The sequence below is a fragment of the Rhinolophus sinicus genome, linkage group LG01, assembly GCF_036562045.2.
Source record: "Rhinolophus sinicus isolate RSC01 linkage group LG01, ASM3656204v1, whole genome shotgun sequence".
Lineage (NCBI taxonomy): Eukaryota > Metazoa > Chordata > Mammalia > Chiroptera > Rhinolophidae > Rhinolophus > Rhinolophus sinicus.
In genome coordinates this window covers 46,163,652-46,174,919 of record NC_133751.1, presented here as the reverse complement: position 1 = coordinate 46,174,919, position 11,268 = coordinate 46,163,652, and the positions used below count along the sequence as shown (strand labels likewise).

Here is an 11,268-nt window from a genome sequence, read left to right as displayed (position 1 = left end):
TTGAAACTGTTGAACCGCAGATGGTCACTTGGCTCATTCCCTTGCTGCATTCAATGCCACTCCTTCAAGAAGGCTATCTTTATCTGAATTAATTAAAATACTATTAATATCTCCCAAATTACTAGTCACTCCTCAACCTCCTAATCCCTTATCTTAATTGGATTTTTCATCAACATTTACCAACACCTGAAACTGTATTACATATTAATTTAATTATTGTCTATATCTTCCGCTAGAATGTAAGCTCCATAAGACAGGGACATTGTCTGCCTTGCTCTCTTGCTTCCCCAGCACCGAGAGAAGCACATGGTGAATATCAGGGGCTTAATAAGTAATGAGTGAATAAATGGAGATATTGTCATATAAATGAAATGATGTTATTCTCAGACCAGTTATTAGCATTGTGGATTCCTCAGACTGCCACGTTTACATCTGGTTTTAACTGCTAAGTGCAATTTTAGCATTACGTTAGGATCCTTATAAAGATTAAAGCTAAATGACATAATCAAAGAAATTGTGGAAACAGTCTCTAAAAGAGGCACATTTCACTTAGAATAATGTTCCAGAATCAAGACAGCAGGGATAACTTTAAAACAGAGATGGGAACTTGTCACCAACCTGCCACATTCTTCACTGGCAGCCCCTGCCCTGGACAATGCGCTAACGCTCCACTCGCAAGGACCTCAGGGTCTGTCAGAGCTCTTGCGTGACTCCAGCATCATCTACTATGAGGGGTACCTGTTCCCCTCATATTACACATGATTGTGTGTAATTACCACCTCTCACTCTCACAAGTGTCCTGATTTGAGTAATGATATATATAGTCATCTTACCTATATGAGGTAATAACCCTTTTCGCTCGGCCTTCACTCTAACCAGACCCATCTGCCAGCACCTCTCCTAACAGGAGAGGCTCCTTTATACCTCCTTTGAGCACTTTTCCCTTAGCCTAGAATACCTTTTATTCTTCCTGATTCCAACTCTAATATCAACTCCTCTAGAAACGTTTTCCCAGGATTTTTTTCTCCAGCCTACTTTAGATTAGGCTAACATCCCAGGGCTTCTTTGTAATTGCCTGAAGAGCTTTTTGAAAATAAAGATTTCTAGGTTTCATCACCTAATGTTGGGATTTAACAAATCTAGAGTGGGGCCCAGGAAATCTGTTTGCCCCTCCTAAATGTTCCCACAACATCTTCTACATACTTCTACAGGTAACTCTCTTATGACCAATGTATTTATCTGTTTCCTTCAGGTGACTCTGAATTCTTTGAGGGAAGAAACCATGAATCTCACCTTTAGTGTGTCTCCAATGGCTGGAATCAGTACTTAATAAACTATACATAAACAAATGAGTAATAATGACAAATATTTACAGAGCACTTACTACGTACCAGGCACTGTTCTGTGTGTTTTTTGTGCATTAACTCACTATTTCAAAAAAGAAGGTTAGCCCTTAGGGGCATAATAGCCTGAATGATAAAGGACATTAAAGACATCAAGTTACTAAGAAACAGACTCACAGACACAGAGAACAAACTGATGGTTCCTAGATGGGAGGGGGGTTGAGGGATGGATGAGAAAGGTGAAGGGATTCGGAAGTACAAATTTGTAGTCGCACAATATTCACAGGGATGTGAAATACAGTATGGGGAATATAATCAATAATGTTGTAAAAATTATGTATGGTGTCAGATGGGTACTGGACTTATCAAAAGGATCACTTCATAAATTATATAACTAACCACTGTACACCTGAAACTAATATAAAATAATATTGAATGTCAACTATAATTCATATATGTATACATACATACACGTACAGAGGGTGCCAAAAAAATGTAAAATGTATACACATTTTAAGAAAGGAAAAAATTGTATTAAAATTGTAATACTCAATATATACCGATAACGAAAGATGAGTACAAGTCACGTTTGACTTCTGCAATTACAAGGGACCTTCAAAGTGGTTACTGTCAGTGTAATTTTAATACAGTTTTTTCCTTTTTCAAAATGTGCATCCATTTTTTGGCACCCTCTGTATATATAGTCAGGATATAAAATACAGCGTGGGGAATATAGTCAGTGGTGTTGTAATAGCTGTGTACGGTGTCAAATGGGTAGCAGACTTGTTGGGGTTATCACTTTGTGAGGGGTGTAAATGTATAATCATTATATTGTTTTGTACACCTGACACTAATAATAAAATAAAAGTTACTAAGAATTAACTCTGAAAAGTGCAAAGTGTGACATCCAAATTTTTTTTTTTAAGTAAACATTTATCTTAGGACAGACTAAGTCTTGCAAGTCTTTCATAGTCCTACACACACAGAGGAGTGCTGATCGTTTCCTGGATGTGACCCAGTGTGCCTTGTAGGGGAACTTTGTAAGGATGACCAGAAATACCTATGATTTCATTCCTACTTCCAACATTTCTTGATTGTTTGTTCTCAGTTATCACATTGCACCTTCCAGGGTTTTATTTTCTATCTCAGACCGCTTTAACAAAACAGTTTCTATAATGCCTGGGGAAGAAAACAAGAGTGGCACTGCTTCACTCTTTTAACCTGAACCCTTCAACTCCAAAATTAAGTGCTCTCTGTGGACAGCCTATAAAATTAACGAGAGCTTATGAAGGGCTTGTGACCTACAAAGAGCTTAATGCATTTTAAATGTACAATTCTGGTAACGGTGTCAGATTATGCATTTCCAAATGGCAGCCGCAATCATGATTTAGAACAGATGGCCAAACCACAGGCAACAGAATCAACAGAATTTTCTGCCATCCCAAGAGGCTAACAGAATCCAACAGAAGTATCTGACATCACCTAAATTGGTAAACAGCTCAAAACAATCTTAATTAACAGTTTGCTGGAGCACTTAATGACAGAGAGCATGCCTCAGTAGAAATTGGTATTCTTAGGCAGCTCTCATATATTATTAACCGCATAAGAAGACGGTCTAATGCACTGGAAAAAACAGTCAAAATTAGGAATTAGGAAATCTTGGTTTTGGTCCAAACTCTGACACTGGTGAACTTGGGCAATAATTTGAACTTTCTGAACCTATTTACTAGTCTATAAAATTATGTCTAAGTTACCTTCTTTTAGCTTTAAATGCCTACCCAAGGCAATGGGGGAGGGGGAGTGTACGGTGGAACGTATTTTAACCGTAAAGGAGCACAATAAGAATCATGCAAACATTTTAGATTACGATAATGTAAAATTCATCTTTCAATATACAACAAGAGACTCAGTAGATAAAAGTTAACTACTGGTATTCATTCTGTCACCAGTTACTATGGCAGAGGATATTTGCTAGAAGTGCTATGCTTGCAGCATAGCAAACTATAGTGCCTACCGGTAAGGAAACTTTCTTAAATCAACAAAATCATGCAACATTGTCACAGTTAAGAAATGTTGAAATATATTTTTTTATGTGATCCTCCTTGGTTCTTCGTGTTGTCAGTCTTCTGGAATAGCCTTTGAAAAGAATGGGTAATCTTTCCAGCATTGTTTATTATCCAGTGAAAGAAACTCCAATAAGGACAGACTCCACAATTGAACCTCAGCAAGTAAGCTACAACACACTCACAAAAGTTGCAGCTTGAAATAATACAGAACTAGTTGGGTCTAGATGCCAACAGGAAATTTAACTCCATTTTTTTGCACCCTCCCTGTTTCTTTAACAGAATGTTTTTGAAAAGTTATAGTATGTATGTATTTTGTGGAAATGATGGAAGAAGAGAGGAGAGAAGACGAAAAGGGAAAGGGTAGGAGAAGGGGACAAAATTAAGCTCCCGGGAAGGAAGCCCACTGCTTCTCAAGTTACCGTTTGTAAACCCTTTACCCGGTTCTGTTTGGGCTATTGTCCTGGGTAAATCATCCATTGAAAATCAAGCTCTTCAGCTCATTATATATTCTTCATTTGAGGTGACCAGAACTATTTCCTGAAACCTGGTTTGGGTACTAATTACCTGCTCAAACACCTTGTAAATACCTCCGTGGATTTGTCATAGGAAAATTTCACTTTTTTTATTTTTCTTAAATTGAGCACGCTTATTGCAAGTTCCCCTTTCAACTTCCTACGTAGTCGTGACAAGAAAGCCGCCTGAGCAGAAGAGCCTTCTGCTTCTCTGGTTACCGTGAAGTGACTGACGCTCACTTCTCAGCTACCCCAAAGCAGAGCTTGCAGCTCTGGCTCAATTGTGGAGAAATGTTTACCAAAGTCAGCCACGTATTTCTATTCAGAGAAGTGAGCTGCTTTTTTCTTCTGCAGGCCTCCCTCCCTCTGCAATGAGGCAAGAGCCCCTTTTTACAAATACCCGAAAAACTTGTACAAAAGAGACTGGTACTGGCAGACAGTTCTTTCCCTTTATATTTTAAAATAGCTGTTACGGGTAGCCTCCCTCTGCTTTTAACGAAGCCTCCAACAATAAAAACCCTTAAACTCATAGCATATATCTTACCATAGTGATAGGATTGTATTTCCATCAATTTTGAAACTAAAAAGAATATATTTTCCTGGGGGAAAATGTGCATTTATGTATTTCTAATTGATCCAATCCAAAATCGTGTTGTCTTTTCTTTCCTTCCCGCATCTAAATAAATTTAGGTCCAAAAGCACGCATATAGGTGTCATCTTTAAGAAAAATAATCAAATAAAGCCAGAAAATCATGGAATAAAACCGCACCGAAAGAACCAATATAAGTCAATATTTTAAATACACAGTACTTAAATCTTTTTATCCCTGGGGGGTGGGGTGGGGAACAGAGACTGGAAATTCATCGATTTCATTCTCAGTCAATTGCATCCCGACTAGGCAAGTTGGGTTTTTTCCCCCGGTTCCTTGAGAAAGCGGAAGGTGAGGACTGTCTCTACGTGGCACTGTGGTATAAGTGACCGCTGTTGTGGAGGAGAAAAGCCCATGAAGCTTAAAAATTTTGCAAAGAGAAAACAATCCTCCTGCAGACCACAGTAAATAAAATAACAGCAGTGGGGTGATTTGCAACCATGTAACAGGGCTTTTGTCTGGGTCTATTTCTCTGTGCCTTGAGGGTTTCTGTGTTCCTTCTCTGCAGGATCTCAGTGTTTCGCCCCTCCATTACAAAGGCCCAGGGCTTGAGCCCCTCCTCCAGCTGTTCACCCCCAATCTTGCCCATGCTGAGGCTTACTTACAGCAGACTGAAGAGTTCCAGTGGGGTGCAGGGCACTGCAATTTAGGATTTCTGCAGTACGGGGTGAATTTTCAAGAGTGCATCAGAGAGGGGAGCCAGACTTAAAAATAGCCTTTACTCATCCTATTAACCATTTCATTGCTGAACTGGTTTTTAAGGCAGGGCCAGCAAGCTTTTTTTTTTCCTCCAACAAACACCAAAATTGCTAACAGCTGCCTGTGACAGTTTGTATAAAGGCAACACTTCTCCACGTCTGTGCTAACAGCTGAATAAATGTTATGAGCCATCGCAGAAAGAACTATCAAAAAATTGTTGTATTCTTCTCTATGCTGTGTTTGAGGATGGAAAAGAAGGGAAGGGATTAGAGAAGTAGAGGGATAGTTGGAGTGAAAGAGAAGGGAAAGACAAATCCTGGTGAATAGAGGAGGGAAGAAGGTCTTGTTCTGGTTTGTATTGATCTTATTTAAGCATGAGGAGCACTGATGAGTCTGTGATTATTTTAATGACCATGAAACCTGTGCATTCAAAGAGATAAATGAAGCTATGTAATCACCTCCTAAGTAATATCAAAGCACCCATAAAAGGACTAGGGGGAGGAGCATCAGTGTATAGTAGTATTTACATCAGACAGGGCACGGCAGGCAAAGGTAAACCCGGGTTGAAGTCTTTCCTGGGAGAGGAGAGCCTCAAACTGGATACTTTATGGCCAGGACCTTAGGCAAGGAAAGGTGAGGCATTGAAGCAATAGTCGTTTCTATTTTGGGGCTTTGGCAAGGAAAACACTGATGTTGAAGTAGTTTATAAAGCAAGTAAAACTTTGGAAGTCCAACAACACTGAATGTGCAGAGTAGACAAATAGCATCAGAGGTTGTGTACCAAGTGAGGGTTTTTGTGAGAATATGCTTTCCATTTTGAAAAATAATGAAAATACACTTGGTTCAATCAAAAGACAAATTTCTGATAATCTTCAATAATATGACATTAGTGTAATGTGACATTATAACATAATATGATGGCTTACCTAAGGGGTGATACTAAGAAATAGGACACTGACACTGCCCTCGAGGCTAATGAGAAAGAGAGGACCTCCCTCCCCACAAAGATGACTAGCAATCTGATGTTGTTTAATATGAGCGGTAATTAGTTGATTACCAACATTTGTGATTTTAATGAACTTTCACATTTCACAAACTAGTACAGCTAAGAGGAAGAGCCTCAACTCTGGGATCTGCAGACCTGGTTTCCCTTCTTAGTTCTTCCACTTGTTAGTTGTCTAACTCAGGAAAAATTGTTTGATGTTTCTAGGCCTCAGTTTTCTCATCTGGAAAATGGAGATAACATCCTTTGTCTCCTCAGGTTGCTCTAAGGATTAAAAAAGATAATAAATGGAAAGCACCTGGCTAATATGTAGGCAGGTGCTCAATCATAATAGTTATTATCATTAATTGCATTACTCTAAATACATAACAAATTCTTCAGGAAATTCTTTGTGAACCCCTTGGTGAATCCTTTGTAAAACCTAATTTTTTTAAAAAAACTTTTTTTAAGCCCTTCAATCCATGAGGCTTCTGATCACAAATTTGTCATTAATCAAGCTCTGCTACCAGTAGGGTTGCCAGATGAAAAAAACAGAACACCCAGTTTGATGAACAACAAATATTTTTTAGTATAAGTATATCCCATGCAATATTATACTAAAAAAATTGTTTGACTGAAATTCAAATTTAACGGACCATCCTGTTTTTTGTGTGTTTTTTTTCTAAATCTGGCAAATTAACTAAAACAGTAAAGACCTGAGTATATTTAAGTCCTAATTCGTTTAGCCCAAGTCCCTACTGAGGGAACAGGAAAGGAATCCTTCTTTCAGAAAGCTTTTAAAAATTAATGTGATATTGTTATTAACATTTGTTAAATATTCAGAACATAACTTGTCAATACAAGAGGGGAAAATAACTGCTATTTTTCCATTTTACAGTTCAGCAAGCGGCTTTTGGTTTTTAATAGTCCCTCCCCCAAATCATGGCAATGAGCTGCTTCTTGGTCCCTTTGGCCAGTTCTGAGCTGACTGCTTAGTGGTCCTGAAGGAGTTCTGTTTTGCCTTCCCTTTTTTCAGGGCAGGGCTCCACAGAAACTTGGTTATGCCAACAGACCTGTGGAGCTGATAGGTTTCTAATACCCAAATTGAGATGCTTTGTCAAAAGGAATGGCCCTTTCCAGTACAGTGGGATTAGGTAGTTAAGGGAAGATGGACATCTAGGAAATGTTTAGGTCAATGGAGTAAATGTAACGCGAATGGTCCTAGGAACATATCTATGACATTTTGCATCTGCTTAATTAACACTTGGTATTCCTTTGTTATTTTATGCCTTCCAAATAGGGTGACAAGGTGAAGGCCTATCACAGTACAAGAAAATTCAGAAACTTATATCAAACAATAAAGTTAATGTTAGAAGCATGAGCTTTGAACTCTTAATTCCATGAGACACTACCGACGTGTAGCGAATGTTAATAAGGATTTCTGATTTCACTTTGTCAACAAAAGACACCATACTAAAGTTTGCTTTCACACGTATTTACTTGGCTTTGTGGTAACATGGTTGATAAGACACACGCTTACATATAAATTCAGGTATATTATTCACTGAGATGAAAAAGAAAAAAGGATTTCAAAAATAACTTTAAATGGGAATGTTGTTTTAGTGTTTAAAAACGTTATAAAAGTTTTAAAGTTGCAGTTTTCGCTCCACTCTATTAATAAAGTTCCCTTATCCATCGCTGATGCAGAGGTGTTCTTAAGTTTTAAAATGTTATGATACCCCAACATTTGCTCAAATGCCATAAATCTCTTTAACCATTTCTAAGTAAATTTTGAGGACTGGTTGGTTTTGAAAACTCTGTAGATGCTATTAACCTACTAAAGTCCTTATTTCACCTTAATTTAGAGTTTGAAACAATGTAACAAAAAAAAAATTGTGAAAGCAAACAGAAAGCCAAAAGAAGGTTAGAACAGCGCATTTTCTTTGATGGGCAGAGAAAAATCATGGGTAATTCAGGCCAGTTGGTTTCCAGAGAACTCCAGCTATCAGAATGACTTTGTTGGGAGCAGCCGCTCAATGGTCCTGGCCATTACACGTCAATCTGTCAAACCAACAAACAAAAACACCACAGGCTTTAGCACAAATGGCATATGACAAATGCAGATGTGCCTCTCAAAAGAATCCTTTGCTTTTTAAACACCTGCAAGAATTCCAAAACAACTGGCATGCCTTCCACTCTGCCATAGCCACTCTCCTGACCCTGAGTGCGGAGTGGTAAAGGAAAAATGCCTAGAATGTACAGTATTCCATTCCCATTTGGAAGAGCAGCAGGGGGCTCATGAGAAACAAGTACAGTGTTGATATCACAATGCCATGCACCTGCTTTGGATGTAAAAAGAAAGAGTTTATTACAGAAACTGCAGCATTTTTTTTTCTATCTCATTAAGTAGTCGTGAGCAAATTCAAGTGTGTTTCCCTTTTATTAGGTTAACCCATGCTGAATTAAAAGGACCTACCGAGAGTTTTTCCTTTTTTTCTCCCCCCAACAGGTATATTGTCTTCCTTTCACAATTTAATTGCTTTCCACATTTTGGTTTAGGCAGATGAGTAATTTGCAGTACTGTTGTAAAGTAGTAGCATTTCTCAGCTACTTCATAGCCAAAAAATAAAATTTAGTTTATACTTGTATAGGCTTTTTTTTTTTTTAATTTTCAAAAGACAAGCATCCTTAAAATACCTTTCTATTTGATGAACACTTTTATGTCTAGAAAATATATTACAAAAGAGACACAATTGATTCCTAGGGAATATTCTCACTGTGTGAATTTTAGCTGGTCTCTTTTGAAGTGTCATCCTTATAACACCAGTACTATGAAACAATGGCCAACATAAATTTTTTTAAGGTTAACAGTGGGTAGAGGAAAATGTCACTTTAACCCAGCAATTTGTTTGCCAGAGTCAGTCCTTTGATAGTATTTTTGATCTCTTCCTTAATAACAATCTGTTCTAAGACATATACATAGTTACCGACTAGAATCTCTTGGGTTAGTCGTCAAACTATAAATATAGATAGGCCACTACTATGTTATCAGAAAGAATGTCAGCGAGAGCAGGCTGCCCAGTAGCAAATTACAAAGTTTGGGCTCCCAAGAATGAGATGCGTTGTTTGCTCTTGCACACTGCAGCTGCCTCCCCTCCCCCCCTCCTTTTTTTGGTGGTTTATTACACACAAGCCACCAATGAATGGGAACCGCTGTTTTACAGTACACCACACTCACAGGACTTATCACTAGGCCTACCACAGATTTGACTGATCAACAGCAGGGCACCGCCATCATAATTCTTCCTAGAAACAGGAGCATAAAAAGGGGTTTGTTGGAGGTTGGCTGGGTCTGCAGAGAATCCTGCCCGAAGGGCTTGCCGATGCCATCACTAGCTGTTATGGTCTTTGGCCTAATAAGGTACAGAAACAAAGATTGTTCACTTATTCAAGAAGACGAAAGCCCCAGAATGATGGAAAGTAGAGGCAGCAGGGCACACATCCAAGTGGGATTAAGGCCACAAGTGCAACTTTATAGGGCTGTCTGGGTGGCAGAATAAGGACCTGCAGCTGAAAATCCAGTGCAAACAGAATTTATTATATGTCATTCATAGTTAGAGGTGGCTGTCATTAGGAGTTAAATTGTTGCATTGTGTCCAACTGATTTTGATAAGCATTTTTGTGAGCTTCTTATATGTTACCGTAACTCAAAAACAGAGGCAAAAGGTAAATGACAGTTGATAAATAAAATGATTTAGTGGTATCTAAGCAATATATATATATATGGAAAACACCATGGTGCTTCATTTTATTTTTCCGTTCTCTGCTTTAAAGTTCTCTGCTCGTGTGTCTGTCACGTTTTTTAATTGTAAATTCTAGTATTTCTCTGATTGCAGTAAAATTTTACAATTTGCATCTCCTCGAGTTTTTCAGACTTTCAGATAAACATCAACAAAATGAATCCACCTATTTCGCAACAAAGAAAATACACTAACCCTGTTTTATATAAGAGAAAGTTTTAATTTGGAAAAGTCGTTTGCCTCTATCCTAAAGTCATTGAATGAGCTAGCTGAGAATAAAATTCTGGAGTTAAAACTTTTAGTCTTTTCATCACACTTTCCCAGTGTTGGGAATATAGCAAGATTAGCAACAACAATATACTAGGATAGTAATTTTTTTTCTCTGTTCTTGGATCCTAAGTAATGCTGGAATTAGAAACATGGGTATTAAAAAGGTATTCCCACAATGAGCCCTGCACGTTTTGAAGTCATTGTCTCCTGTCTGAAAGACAGAGGACTACTCAGCTGAGGCTTCATTGTATATAAAAGAACTCGATGTCCTAAGATCACAAGAACTTAGTCAATTTAATTGGCTTTATTATGTATTTGCATTTAGTGAAGTTTTGATTATCCTCACTATTTAATAGGCCATGACAGGGTTGGAGAGTGTGGTATAGAGGAGTGTAGGTATCAGTCTTACTAGAGCCAGATCAGAGTTAATCAACGGTGTGCCATCTGGGAAGAATAAAAGTTAGATGTGGCAGTTTTTCAAATAATATTCTCCTACATAGTCAAATAGCAAGTAATCCTCTCTATGCCCTCTCCCACACCATGTTTTATTTGTCCCAAATTCAAACCACTTAAGCAACTAAGATTGGTGTCATAATTTTAATATTATCTTAAGCACCTAGGACGTTGCCAGGCTTACTATTTTAGTTCATCTTTCAGTATATTCCTTTGTATCTCTTGATTCACGCCCCCTTTGGCAGCACATAAACATGTAGCTGCCTGATGCCTATTTCAGAAATCAGAAATGTCTTATTGTGACATAAAGACCACTGTATTTGAAAAGCTATTCTACATCAGATGGGAGCACTTGAGGTAGGACAGTGTGAAACTGGGTTAAACTCATTCTCCTCTGAACTCGGTTACTTGCTAGCTATCTGAACTTACACAGTTTACTAAACTTCTCTGAGCTTCATTTTGGACATTTATAAAATGGGAATATATTTTATGCC

The 11,268-nt window shown here is 38.1% G+C and overlaps 1 long non-coding RNA gene across 8 annotated transcripts in view; it reads right to left on the bottom strand.

Moving 5' to 3' along the window:
• Positions 1–7,725: 7,725 nt before the first annotated feature.
• LOC109450257 (uncharacterized) overlaps positions 7,726–11,268 on the bottom strand; it is a 641,742-nt gene continuing 638,199 nt past the window's right edge. For 7 of the 8 annotated variants that reach the window (XR_012494921.1, XR_012494923.1, XR_012494925.1 and 4 more), the window contains 2 exons: positions 9,511–9,664; positions 7,726–8,593 (listed from right to left, as the gene is read on the bottom strand). This is a non-coding gene — a long non-coding RNA (uncharacterized LOC109450257). The remainder of the gene's footprint in view (positions 8,594–9,510; positions 9,665–11,268) is intronic. The other variant, XR_012494933.1, reaches the window with a different exon arrangement.